Raw genomic sequence first — 12,337 nt, forward strand, 5'->3', positions numbered from 1 at the left:
TTCAATTTGGTTCAATAATTTATTTTTAAGTCTCACTAAATGCAAACAAAAAATACAATTATAAAATTTGATGATTTTTATCCTCAACAAATAGAAATTGTTAGTCCATCTCCTATCATACAGGATTTTTTCATTGCGGAACAATCTTCTTTTGATTGATAAAGGCTCTTTGTGTGCAGTTCCTTTTTGGTTGTCAGGTGAACTTTTGTATCCTGAAATGAAAAAAATGAAACATTCATGTACATTTGTATGCACCTGTCACTTATTCTGAGATCATGTTTATTAAAATACATTAAACAAGCTTCTTGAGAAAGATTCTTAAAGAAAAATACAAATTGTAGTTAAAAAGACAATACTTTACACTTTGAACAAATGTATACATCAAAAGACAAATAAATCAAAGGAAACAATAAAAAGAGCAAACAAGCATGCAAGTTTTTTTTTATATTATAAAACAAAATCCTTGATTTCTGAGAACTACAGCCTGTTTTTCTTATTTTATCCTAATATTATGAATATACTTTTTTAAAATTGCCCTTTCTTTATCTATTCAACAGGATAAATACTAGAGAATGATTTAACCTCCATTTTTCAATCATATTACATGTATTATAGTTCTATTGGCAACTTAATAATATACGTTCGTTCTTATGTTGTACTGTTATACCACTGTCCCAGGTTAGGGAGAGGGTTGGGATCCTGCTAACATGTTTAACCCCGCCACATTATTTATGTATGTGCCTGTCCCAATTCAGGAGCCTGTAATTTAGTGGTTGTCGTTTGTTTATGTGTTACATATTTGTTTTTCGTTCATTTTTGTTACAGAAATAAGGCCGTTAGTTTTCTCGCTTGAATTGTTTTACATTGTCTTATCGGGGCCTTTTAAAGCTGACTATTTGCGGTATGGGCTTTGCTCATTGTTGAAGGCTGTACGGTGACCTATAGTTGTTAATGTTTGTGTCATTTTGGTCTTTTGTGGATAGTTGTCTCATTGGCAATCAAACCATATCTTCTTTTTATATTATATATTTTTACTTACATCTGGTCTTGAAATTATATCATCCTTTTCGCTCTTCCTGATCTGTTCTTCAATTTGATCTATGGTATGGATTTATTCTAGCTCTTAAAATTTCATTCCCACTTCAGTGTCACAGTCCTAAAAGTGCATACATACAAATAAATATAATAGGTTTAAATAAAAAAGAACAACTTGACAGTTTATTTTTGACATTGGAGTTTGAATTTCAGTTTATTTTCAACTTTTTAGCCATGGCGTGGCCAGTTTATTTTCAACTTTTTGGCCATGACGTGGTCAGTTTATTTTCAACTAATGAATGTTCTTTTGGTATTTTTTGTTTTTCTTTGACAAATGAACAGATGAAGTGGAACTATAATTTCAGTGTTTGTGTAAAGGATGTTGCAGTATGGGCCATTGGGATCTTATTCCTTGCAAAGATAGAATACTTGAACATTTGATTTTATGACATTATGTACAGTAGGGAACAGTATATCTAACCTATATGTTCGTGTGTACAGTAACAGTTTAGACTATTCAATCTCATTTTAAATTTCCGAACTAGCTCATTCTTATTTTATGCTTGGTCCTTGCGACTGATTAAGTGTGTATAATATATGAGTCATACCACAAAAGTCAACTTGAAATAGCATAGGTTAACAGTTTAACGCACATATTATAAACTGTTAAATTATGGTTTGTGCCCCTCCCCCTTTTTACAAAATATGGATCTGCTTACCTTCCGCTGCTGTAATAACTGTTAAGATGGCTTTTGATTCCGTCAATTCTAATATGAAGTTCTGTATCTGTTGCATCGTCAATAGATAGATATGCTTGATAGATGGGATCCATTGTTTTAAATGTTGTTTATCTTTGGCGGGTCCGAAGGCGTCCGTATCAAATTACCACGATAGATAACTCTGTTCGTTAATTAATATAAGATCATATTCGGACAACGACTCCGGAAATTAGAGAAATTCACTCACATCTTCCTTATAAAATACTATAATTTAAAAGATTATTTTATATAATACGTCTCTGGTATAAACAATTAATTGCTTAATTTAAAAAAAAATAGTTGAATGTAATTTTATAATCTTACAACACAAAAAGGGAAACTCAGTTGGGGAAGTTCTCATTAATCAGTTAATAAAGAAGCTCCGCATACGTGGGACTGAAGTTTGAAAATTATGATAATTTCAAGACAGCTAAGAGATCATAGTTTCACAGAATATGTTTGAATATGTAGGAACATCGAATACAAAGGTGAAACCAGTACTGAAATATTATAAAGTGTTTAGGTGTTTAGGAAAGTGTTTCAGAAGTGTTTAGATGCCATTTAATGTTTAGCTTAATGATAACATTCACTGATAATAACCCTGAAACACGTTTAAATTCTAAACACGTTTAGGTTTTTATGTGTTTAGATAAATGTCCGTTTAGATCCTAAACGCTTTCCTAAACACGTTTAGACCTAAACATGTTGTAGATCCGTTTCAAATCTAAACGCTGTTTTTACAGTGTATTTCCTAAGGTTTGTTCTTATGTCCTATGACATCGATCGAGCTTCTCTTGTGTTTTAAGCTGGATTAAAGTTGTATAACCTAAAATATCTTTTAAGAAAATATTTTTATTCCTGCATGGTCGTATCAAATTCATATTTCATAACAATAATCAAATATTTTAGATGATAATGCAACCAAATCATCACTAAATATATTTCCTGTCGTTGATGGTTTTTATAGCTAACGAGGACAATTCACCAGAATATAGTTGGTGTTCATTAATACTTAACGCTTAGAACGCAGTGTAAGTTACCAAATAAGGAGATCCAATTTAAAACCTATCATAAATTAATTGTTTATTACGAATGGTTTAATTTAAAATCGTTTATTACTTAATTTGTTACCATGAACTTTGTGATGCCTCAAATTCAAATTCTCGGTATTTAAGAATTGAGAATCAAAATATTCAGGATTTAAATAACAATATTGATAATAGTCAAACGGTCAAATGGTTTCATCTTCTTTCTTAATCTACCATTCTCAAATAATAAAATTATATATTTAGTCGATGATTACATACAGAAGTTTACAACAGGTTCCCTATATATTATCTAGATAAATTGTTTTAGCTAAAGAAAAATGAACATATATTAAGTGGGAGCTAGGGATGCAGAAAAAATGAACAGAACAAAGAGTTGTCAGGTCATTGAAAATACATATATATATGAAGACATGATAACAAACATGACACATTGTTAACAAAATCTATAAATCTATAAATATAACACCAATCAATATTCAAAAACCGCCTTTTCGTCACCAGTTGTTATACAATAAAACATTAGTTCGCTCCTTTGTTACAAAATAACAAGCATCTTAAAAGAATTTAATAAACTAACAGTATATAAATAACAAAACTTAAAAAGAAGGGGAAAAAATGAAAGGTCAGTATTCTTGGGTGATTTTTTTATATGTAAGCAATTGAATTTGGCGAGAAATGATTCTTCCTAGATTTTTGATAGATCTAACATTGGCGCCTCTTTTCGTTTAAAAACTACTAGAACACATCCGCGAAATCGCGGGCATATACAGCTTGTGAACAGTTGTAGGATGATTTTTTGTAAAAAGATATTATGTATGGAAAATTTCATAAAAGGTATCAAAAGCCCTCTCCCTTTTTCCAAAATCAGATATGTTTTCCCTTTCTGTTAAATTCAATTATTTTCGTGTTTCTAACCTCAGACTATAATTATTCTCCTTCTCCTGTGCTACAATGCATCTTTTGGTAAAAGTCAAATTAAATTAAAAATTTGCACCGCTTCAAACATGAAATAAATGTAACTGTTTATATATAGACCATTATAAAATATGCTTCTAGGACAATCCATCAGTGCCTTTTCTTTTGAGAGCCTTATTAACATGCCAATGGTAGGATATGAATCTTTTATAAATGACTAAGACCGACAAAGGCTAATTTGAGGGGTGGTCGGAGGGATCCTGATCCCAAAATCCCGGACCTAAAATCATGAAATCTCGAGATGCAGAATTTAAAGAAATTCATATCCCGAAATCCCGAATTAGAAAAATATATTTCCAGATCCCGTAATGATCAATCTCCAAATCCGAGCTTAAAATCACCTGAAAGGGTCCTCCAATCTCTACCCTACTTTCATTTTTGCCAAATCACTACTTTCACTTTCAACAATAAATTTTGTATGCCCTATTTATGGGCATTCCTGATGTTTTCTAGTCAGTGCATCCGTGCGTTCGTTCTTTGTTCACCCGACCGTCTGTCCCGCTTTAGGTTGAAGTTTTTGGTCGAGGTAGTATTTGACGAAGTCGAAGTCCAATCAACTCGAAACTCGTAAATATAGTGCCGATGTGGCATCCGTGTACTATGGACACATTCTTGTTTCCACATGTTTTACGTATTTTAATATATATGCAACTGGTATGACCCCTCAAAGAAAACAGTAGACAGAATACAGAGAGTCTCTATATATTAAAGTAGTATAATCGTAGTTTACATGTAGATAAACGCGAAAAATAATTGTCCTCTTTAAGGAGGTATAATAGTTTTGGTTTTTGTGATCTAAACACCATGATATGGAGAACGCTGTGATTGGCTTATTTTTATTTTTTTTATTTTTGTTATCTATCATACGATTGGTTGTACTTGTGCATTTTTCAAATCGGAAGTCTTATCTATGTCTAAAAGTCAGTCTGATGACGGAATCAATATCCGGACTCCTTTTTTGTCGTTTTTCTCCAAAAATAACTCAATCTGAATAATCATAAGAATGGATGACAAATGCGACTATGCATGTTACCTATAGAACACAGAGGCATGATGATTAATTTATCGTGGAAGGAAGAGAAGCGACACACAAAAAGAGGTCTTCTCGTTTAATAGTATAGATGAAAAATAACATTGATTTTAAATAATTTTCAAACATGGCTTTTTAAAAAATTAAGAAAACGAAAACATTAGCAGATAAAACTAGAGGGGGTCCAAATATTAAAACTATCAAAAAGCGTTTCCATTTGTTTTCCTCGTACAACTTTTTAATCTGTTTCACAATTTACTTTTTGAACTCTTCACAAGTTTGTCTGAAATGACATTTTAAGCCAACAGTTTTCAACAAATACATCAAATTAATATTTCATCAACATTTTATATAATCGTAAATGAATGGTATTTGAGTAGACTCACCGACTTATATTTGACCATATGAAAGTCGAGCATTTGTGCATGTATTGTTGCTGGTTATGCACGACTGAGACAGGTTTCCATAAATGCAAAATGTATTTGATTCGACATATATTCTTCTATAGACCACAAACTAACATTACGTATGCTAAAGTCAGACAGACTTCGTTTATCAACATAAATATAAATTTAATAAAGTTTATTAATTTTCCATATTTCAATTTCAAGGTTCAAGATTTGGTTGATAGATTAAAGAGACATATTTCAGATTTTTATCTTATTAAGTTCGTTTACTTAAGTACACGTAGGTGTTTAAGTTATTGCATGAAGTGGGATTTATATCAATCACAAGAAGAAGTTGTATATAGAAAGGAATTTGATGCAACTGTCATACAAGTGAGAGGTTTAGCTAGCTTTAAAACCCGGTTTAATTCACCATAAGAAAATGCCTGTACCAAGTCAGGAATATGACAGTTGTCATCCATTCGTTTTATGTGTTTGAACTTTCCATTTTGCCATTTAATTAGGGAATTTCCTTTTCTGAATTTTCCTCGGAGTTCAGTATTTTTGTGATTTTACTTTTGGTTAACTGTGTAATTTGAAAAATAGGCATAAAATGTTAATGCATATTTTCTTGCTTTTAATATTTATCATGATAAAAATGTATCAAAGCTCGTCAAACTTATTTAAAAATGTTACATACAACAAATCCAGAAAGTTTTTACATTGAAAGCATTTTAAGTTCTTCAAAGAGTTTCTGATATTCCTAACCCGCATGAAACAATTTTCGGAAATTTATCTGTCACGAAAATTTGAAAAACTGAAATAGACTGTTCAAATAAAACGATCCAATTTTTATCTGTTCATGTTGGTTAAATTTATTTACAGAGATAAACACTTATCTTAAGATTAAGCGTTTTTAAAACAATTATATCTTATATATAGTCTTCGCTATTTGTTATCAAGTTCACTAGCATAGTTGAACACGTACCCACAGTTCAAAAAGATGTACCGACAACTATTTAAACAGGTATGATATTTGATTTTTTTCCCATTGTCAGTCAGCCGGTGTTTTGCATTTTCGCCGATCTGCATGTCACTTGCGCCGATTTTGTTTCTTTCACTTGCGCCGATTTTGTCTTTCATTGTCGCCGAATGGTACAGGTAAATAACATGTGAATATTGGTTTGTATCTATCAGTATAAAACTCTTCCGCTAGCCACTTATACATGTTATATATATATATATTATGAGTCTAAAGATTGTGTAACAATACCGATAAATAGATATCTCGTCTAAACATCTAACATTGTTGGGTGACAGGCTTTCAAGAATTTTCGTTTTGCCGTAAGTAACGGCCCCCGGGACGGTGTTATATAGCCCAAGTTCCCCCATGCCAGTTTTTCCCCGGGGGAAAAACTGGCATGAGCAAATCTTTCCCCCTGGGAAATTTTGAATCATTGCCATTCTCCCCCCGCGGAAATTTGGCAATACGTATACATATAGTCGCTTTTCCCCCATGCCAATCTTTCCCCCATAGTATAGATTTCACTATATTTATATATTTTATAAGTCTGAAAAATAAACCTAACAGAGTTAGAATTATATTTTTACGCAGTCAAATATTTTTTGTCAATTTATATTAACACAAGTCTGTCTATGCATGCTCATCATTCTGTCTTTGTGTCAACTAGTTTGTTTTTATTTCCACCAGTCTTTTATAATAGTGTCTACATTCTCAAAAGTCTGAATATGTTTCACAAGTCTGTCTTTGGTCCACTAGTCCGTCTACATTTTCATCTGTCACGGTCTATGTGTCTACCAGTTTGTATGCATTTTCAATAGTCTGCATATTCACCAGTCCGTCTTTGTGTCTAATATTCTGTCTACATGTTTACCAGTCTGTCTCCGTGTTCAATAGTCTATCTACATGTTTACCAATCAGTTTACGTATCCATTAATCTGCCTACAATACCAGAGTGTGTATGTGCCCACCAGTCTGTCTATACATGTCTACCAGTTGGTCTATATGTCGACCATATTATATTGTGTCAATGTGTCCATCACCTGTCTACATGATCATCGATCCGTCTGTAAATGCATTTTGTTGTGTTATTTTGTCTGATATTCCAAATCTGCATAATGCTGACATTTACATGCATCCTTTTGACCTGAAAACTTACTATAGGTGTATACTCCTTACTAATACCCTTATGCTTTTAAATGCCAAAAAGTGTTCGTTAGGATTTATCATAAGCCAAGAAACATTTTAATATGTATTGCCACAACAAGTTACTTTGCAGTCACAAGTTCAGTTTTACTGACAGCAGGCTAGTATGACAAGAAAAACTTGAAAATAAGATAGTCTTATCTATCTCGGGTTAAAAAACCATACTAATTTTACATGGTTTCGCAGTTAATGTCTGTCTCTGCATGCTTTTTTTTATATGAAATGTAGCTATGACTCATACAAAACAAATCGTTAGTAGTCATTTCGTTATTAAACAACAACCAGTCTTGGAGAACATGATTGTTATTAGTTGTAATTGGTTTTGAAATAGCTTTCAGTAACCGAGTGTACTCTTATTCTGGTGCTAAGTGATTATTGTGTGCCATACCAACATTTTTAGTGAAGCCAATTGCAACTGATCTTTAACATTTTTTCTTATGGTGGGCGCTGTCCAAGGCTGGATTAATCGGGGGGTGGTTGTTTAAACTGGCCACCTTCTGTATGTGCCATTCCGAAGCCAGGTCTCGTGTAGTATATATGTTGTTGGTTAATATTGGTTAATTATTAATTTAATACCAAACACACAACAATAAAATATAACACATATATATATATATAATCATCTGTTCAGTTTTTCCATCTTTGTGCAATGATATTCAACACTTTTTAGTGTTTTGTTTTCCATCTATTTATCGGTATTGTTACACAATCTTTCAGACTCATATATAAATATATAAATAACACATGTATATTAATATAATGAAGGTTTCGTACCGCTAAAATAATTTAAAAAACATGTTACTATTTTCTTTTTAGATAAAAATTTGGAACTGACGTCGGCAACGTTATAATTCAAGGGGGAAACATTAGCATCTCGTGCTATTAGGGGGGAAAATTGGCTTGATCCTGGTTTTCCCCCCATCATTGAACACTGAGGGAGAAAAGTTGGATCATGCCAATTTTTCCGGGGGGAATAAGTAGATCGATCCAGTTCCCCCCCCCCCCCCCCCCCCGAAAAATTGGCATGGGGGAAGAATGGCTATAGGTAGCCCGAAAAATTGCGATAACTATTTACCAGTTGCATTTTATTTGTCTTTATACTCTTTGCATAATCCAACAGAGCGAGACTTGATTTTTCTCCACTATGGGCCAGATGAGAACGATAACAATCTAGTTTACATTGCGGGATATCATCCATATTTTTGTTGGCGTTATGCATTGATTGTTCAATTACAAAGTCAATATGTATAACCTCAGGCACAAATGACAGTTGTTTTTTACAAATGCAAAGGAATCTAATGTTCAGTAATTGTATTTGTTGATGTGGTTTATAAGTGTTTCTCGTTTTTTATATAGTTTAGACCGGTTGTTTTCCCGTTTGAATTATTTTACACTAGTCATTTGTAGGCCCTTTATGGCTTCTAGGACTACTATAACACACTACAAACCTACTAAAATTTAATCAATATTGAATAATTAATTCTATTAGTTTGGGAGCTGGTATTTCACTAAGCACATTGGCCTCAGTGAATATCTGTTTTTCAAAAGTCAATAAAACTACATATTTACCTCATCAAAAGACAGTAATTGTATAGTATTATAGCAAACTTCATGGAATATTACTACAAATATTAATTATTTACTATTGGTAACGTTAATAAGATACTATATAAGAGAGATATAAATTTGCATACTGTTTTATTTGAATTTTAATGGTTATGTTCCTGCTTTTAACATCTAACACCAAAAAAGTCATTAAAAACGTGTTACGCTGATTTAAAAAAAAAAATATTGCATGGTAAACATTGTTTGGCAGCTTTTAAATTTTGAGCGTTAAGATTAAAATACTGCCGCATAGTTTGAATTAAAAGCTCGTTCGATTGAATGTGTGTTATTTACTCTTATAAATACTGCGTCTAGAGGTCTTAAAAACTAATTTCTGAACACATCTACATATTTTAAAACTGTTATCTGTGAAACACCTGTAACGAAATGTAAGATACCTGTAAGATTGAATTATTTATTGAAGCGAATCTTGTGACATATGTAAAATCTCGTACTTCTATACATTGTTGTGTCTCTGATACTTACTTGAAAATAACAATGTCTAAACGACAAAAATCTACGGATTTTGGGCTTTCGACAATTTCTGTAAGTATTGATAACTTTTAAATAGAATTGTTTCATAGAATCTGTGGTCATAGTCCTCATTATTTTTGTGTGTGTAGTAAAAAAAATTGGGGTGTGCAACCCTTTAAAAGGTGAGATATATACCTGGGACAGTGCACATTGAATTTACATCGTTTGTATAGACGTGTATTAAAATGATAAGAAATCATTAAATTTGACAAGAAAGTCGCTCGGAAGGCTTGCTTCACAAACACTTTATGTGTTCAATCAACATATTCATATATATACATTTTAAACCAAAAAAAAAAAATTAACAGTAAAAATGAGATAAAATACACAGATTTTAAAGGCAGTAGAAATTTATCAAACTTAAATAAAGAAGGAATTTCTTTTTCTTTTGGTTACATTTTGGAAATTAATACTGAAAGATGTGATCAAAACTATAATTTGAATGTTATTGGCGATGAAGAATACTAACATCACGTTTCCATGTCGATATCAAAGGCAGGAATACTTGCCAAAAATAAAAATAAAGATATATTTGTTATAACCTGTGGTAATGTGATAATTTAAGCCCCAGTCCCACTAGACCACGATCGCACCACGCTCACGGCGATCTAAAACAAATTTAGATCGTGGTGAGGTCGCGGTAAGAGCGGCATAAAAATGTTAATTTTCGTTGCTTTCACGATGCTACTACGTCCTAATTACGCTTCTACAACGATCCCGCTACGACTAAACCACGTTCAAACCGCGCTTATTCTGCGACCTTACTACGCTTATAAAGATCTCTCTACGCTCTTCACGTTCTCACTACGACCATACCACGAGTTATTTGATTGCAACACGATCTTACTGCGATTATAGCACGTTCTTACCACGATTATACTACGTTCATACCGCGATCTTACTACTTTCTCAGCAATACCGTCAATATCGTGTTTCATATCAATATAGTTCCATTCCTTCTATTTCTGATTAAAACGGAGATTTCTCGGAAACAATACAGTCATGCCACCGAAATCTACTAGAACACGTGGGCATGGTGGTAGGGGTTGATGTAAAGGCAGAGGGAGCAAAGTATAAACGCCATACTAAACTCCAAATAGTACACAAGAAACTAAAATTAAAAATAATACAAGACTAACAAAGGCTCCTGACTTGGGACAGACGCAAAAATAGTGGGGTTAAACATGTTTGTGAGATCTCAACCCTCCCCCTATACCTCTAGCCAATGAAGAAAGGTAAACTCATAACAATACGCACATTAAAATTCAGTTCAAGAGAAGTCCGAGTCTGATGTCAGAAGTCAGAAGATGTGACTAGAGAAAATAAACAAAATGACAATAATACATAAATAACAACAAACTACTAGCAGTCAACTGACATGCCAGCTCCAGACCTAATTAAACTGATACTATACACATAAGTAGTATAATACTTGTCATCAAGAGATGTCGGAACGACAAATCAAACCTAAATTACAACCTATTGCTGGTCCATAAAGCTCAAATGACGATATTTTAGTGAACGATAGCAGAGATGGCACAGATGTGTCAATATATATAGGAAGATGTGGTATGAGTGCCAATGAGACAACTCTCCACCAACGTAAAAATCTATAAAAGTAAACCATTATAGACCAAGGTATGGCCTTCAATACGGAGCCTTGGTTCACACCGAACAGCACGCTATAAAGGGCCCCAAAAAATACTAATGTTAACCCATTTAAACGGGAAAAACCAACGGTCTAATCTATATAAAAACGAGAAGCATGGTTGAGCTGTTAGAGCAAATGGATAAATACATTCAGACAAACAAAATCTAGGGAGTTTTTTTTATATATTTTATGTGAAAATGACAATAAAAAGGATGGTCGTAGTGTGAACGTAGTAAGGTCGTGAGAAGAGCGTGATGAGGACGGCAAGGGCGTGCTAGAATCGTACTATGGTCGTGAACAACGTGGTAAAGTCGTAGTGGAAGCGTAGTTGGGTCGCGGTGAGAACGTGATGGTCGTAGTAAGGTCGTGATAACGTCGCTGTGAGATCGTAGCGCAATCTCTGATCATCTCTCCGAATAGAATCACGCTTTCGCTACGCTCTCGCTACGATTGTACAACGACCTTTGCGATCTTACTGCGATCTTAGTGCGCTCTCACTACGCTTCTACTACGACCTAATTTCGCCACGACCGCACCACGATTGTTTTGAACATGTTCAAAGTTGGTCACGCTCTTCACGATCTTGAAGACCTCACCACGACCGTGGTACGACCTTACTTCGACCTACACGATCGAACCACGATCATCAAAATTTGCATTTTTTTCACAGATCGTAGTGCGATCGTGGCCTAGTGGGACCGGGGTAAAGTTACGTTCTTTTATTTCTGCAAATTATGCATTGTATTAGAGTATTGGTTGATTTTTTATTTGCTCAATGTCCAGTGCTTCCCCTTTTCAAGACAAGAAATTATTCATGAAAAGCGTGAAATTGGAACTGGCATCGAACAACCAATTTATCTTAGCCTGGTGTAGGAACTTACAAAAGATACACCTACGGTACCTCACAGAGATGTTGCTAGGGTTCTGGGTATCATCCTTGCATGCTGCATTCGATTTAACATCCTCATTTCGACCAAACGTTTCGGACTACGTATTTATAGATGCTTATTATCAAATCGTTTGCTGCCGGGGCGAGAGAATTCTTCATGTCAACCCTATTTGTACACGCTCATCTCCTATTTGGTAT

The 12,337-nt window shown here is 33.6% G+C and overlaps 1 protein-coding gene and 1 long non-coding RNA gene across 2 annotated transcripts in view; one reads left to right on the forward strand and one right to left on the reverse strand.

The window, feature by feature from the left end:
* Positions 1-2,002, reverse strand: LOC139514950 (uncharacterized). The gene is made up of 3 exons (XR_011662765.1): positions 1,755-2,002; positions 1,040-1,156; positions 1-212 (listed from the first exon to the last, which is right to left on the reverse strand). It is a non-coding gene; the product is annotated as an uncharacterized lncRNA (long non-coding RNA).
* LOC139517536 (arylacetamide deacetylase-like) overlaps positions 1-12,337 on the forward strand; it is a 572,982-nt gene that overhangs the window by 39,608 nt on the left and 521,037 nt on the right. The gene's annotated exons all lie outside the window — the stretch shown is intronic.

Source organism: Mytilus edulis, chromosome 3, assembly GCF_963676685.1.
Source record: "Mytilus edulis chromosome 3, xbMytEdul2.2, whole genome shotgun sequence".
In the NCBI taxonomy this organism is placed as follows: domain Eukaryota; kingdom Metazoa; phylum Mollusca; class Bivalvia; order Mytilida; family Mytilidae; genus Mytilus; species Mytilus edulis.